We start from the raw sequence: 2,676 nt of genomic DNA, 5'->3' as shown, positions 1-2,676 counted from the left end.
TATATATATATATATCAGCATGCACACATATTCACATAGATATAAAAATCAACGGATGAATATGTATACACACATACACATATAGATAGATAGATACATACATATATACATATATATATACACATGCATACATACACGCACACATACGAATGTGTACATACATGTATTTATACATACACAAACACCCATATATATACGCACACATACGAGTGTATACATGTGTATATATATATATATACATATATACATGCATATATTTATATGTATATATAACCATATATATATATATGTACACACACACACATATATATATATATATATATAATTTGTATATATATTTACATGCATACGCAAGTATATATATACACATACTGCATATATAAACATATTTATGGATAGATATGCCTACGACATATAAATATATACACTCACACATACATACGCAGGTGCATACATATATACACATAAGGCTGTGAGAGCCGCCACAAACAGTAGTGCTACTTGGGCCATTATTGTTCATGGTGGTTCTCTTGGATATGATCTCAGTAATACGATGAATCACTCTCACCAGCTACGCTGACAATACGAGAGTATCACAAGCATAAAGGTTCTTGATGGTAAGAAAAAAACAGATCTGATGGCTAAAGAAAATGACAGGCAGTTCAGTGCTAAGATCTGGGAATCCACATAAATAATGATGCATCATTCTGTGTACCTATTACTAAGATAGCATTAATTTACAGGTGAATGGTTGGTTGGGTTCTGAGATCATTCAAAAGAAGGAAGAAGGCAACCAAATTGATTCTAACTATTCTCAAATACTTGGACTACTGCTCTCGCGTATAGTTGTCATATAGCGTCAAACGGACAACGGAGCTTGTGGCACTCCAGCGCTTCAACGCTAAACATATTGGTTTAGTCCGCCTAACTTTGGAGCAGAAATTATTACAAACCCCAGCATTGGTCACCACTGTAGAGTATAAAAGATCACACCCTTTACACCTAAAGTGAAACCCCAGTGCTGTAACAGCATAGGGTTTAAGATCCTATGTCTTTTTAATTTTATGCCAAAGTGCCTCAAAGATCTACGAAACATAAATGTGGACATGTTCCAAGCTTTGTCCATCTATATATATATACATATATATATATATAATTGTGTGTGTGCGTGATGTATGTAAACAAGTATATTAATGACAGCGATTTGAAAGTTTCGGTGATGGTTCTTGAATGTGAGAATATGGTAGGATTCATTTGGAAAATATTGGCAGGGATTGTTCTTAGTTTGGTATAGTTGTGCCTGTGAAAATATTTTCCAATGAATGCTAAACGGAATGCTTGTTTGATTTTAATGTCCATATATGTTTGGATAGTTACAAATCATTGTTCCTGATTAGGTTGCGAAAAGTGAACATGTGTTGTTTGCCCCGCATCTTGAACTGGTTTGCTGCAATCCCTATATATGTAGATAACGTAGTTGTATACGTGGTTACAATTGCGCTATATACGATATTTCTTGAAAAACAGTTTCCTTTTCGGGGTGTTCTTCAATAGCAATTGTTTTTATGTGTGTGATTTAGGTTTTCCTTTTCGGGCAAATTTTCAGTTATTGTAATTGGCTACAGTCTTTTCGAAGTTGTTGATTGTGGGGCATAATAATTTTACATTGTGTATGTTAATCAATTCGTACTAATATGGTTGGGAACGTTATTACAGTATTTTGAAAAATGATTAGTTACTGATAAGAAGACTTGTATGTTGAAGGAAGATTAGACCAAATGATCTTTCTTTTTCTGCCCTTACGTATTTTATAAATTGTGAGAGGTTTATTGTTTATATAATGCACTTTTTCCTTGTAACTGCTGTTATTGAAAACTTCGTTATATTGTGTTAGTATTTCATTTAGTATTTTTTAAATTTGGTGATAAAGTGGAAAGTCTAAGGGAAATGTGCTTTACTACGTTTTGGGGTGGTTGGATTGTCTATGTATATACTGAATTTTTTTCGTTCTCTTTCTTCTTGGGATTCTAGGCTGAGTCTAAAATCTAGGAAGTGGACTGACTGTAGTTGTTGTTCTGCTGTAACAGAGAATCCAAAGTTCTAAAGAGGTGATGTAGTTCTTTTCTAAATTCATCATTTTTTGGCGGGGGGGGGGTAGTTTCTTAGTAGGAGTAGGCCTGTGACGGATGGAAATTTGCTGTGTAAGTTTTTAATAAGTAAAGCCAACAATGTTGTTTTGATCCCAAGCATACTTGAAATTATTCTATGAATACATCAATATAATTCTACCGAAACAGGCACCAAAAATTGTAAGCACTAGTTTCGATAACCACTAATTTAAGAATTCGAGAGAATGTTATAAACGTTCTGAGGAAAGTTTATGACATTAATTTGACGTCGAAAACATGCACACTGCTTCTAGTTAATTATGCCACAGAATTAGGTGAACGATACATATGTTTGGGGACTACTCGGCTTCTTACACATTAAATCAGAAGCAACTAAGTGAGCTGATCGAAATGAATCGTCATTGTCACAACCGGCAGAGATCCATTCATATGTATGTATGTATGTATGTATGTATGTAAGCATGTATGTATGTATGTATGCATGCATGTATGTATGTATATTGATATCGATATTTATATTAATCTTTCTCTCCCTCCATATATATAT

General features: G+C 33.6%; 1 long non-coding RNA gene across 1 annotated transcript in view; it reads left to right on the top strand.

Moving 5' to 3' along the window:
* Window positions 1-2,029: 2,029 nt before the first annotated feature.
* The window catches only part of LOC128248852 (uncharacterized), a 69,385-nt gene continuing 68,738 nt past the window's right edge, over window positions 2,030-2,676 (top strand). Inside the window, exon 1 of the long non-coding RNA XR_008264976.1 lies at window positions 2,030-2,108. This is a non-coding gene — a long non-coding RNA (uncharacterized LOC128248852). The remainder of the gene's footprint in view (window positions 2,109-2,676) is intronic.

Source organism: Octopus bimaculoides, chromosome 10, assembly GCF_001194135.2.
Source record: "Octopus bimaculoides isolate UCB-OBI-ISO-001 chromosome 10, ASM119413v2, whole genome shotgun sequence".
Classification (NCBI taxonomy): domain Eukaryota; kingdom Metazoa; phylum Mollusca; class Cephalopoda; order Octopoda; family Octopodidae; genus Octopus; species Octopus bimaculoides.
Note: the sequence above shows the minus strand (reverse complement) of the source record. Positions and strands in the feature narration are given on the sequence as shown.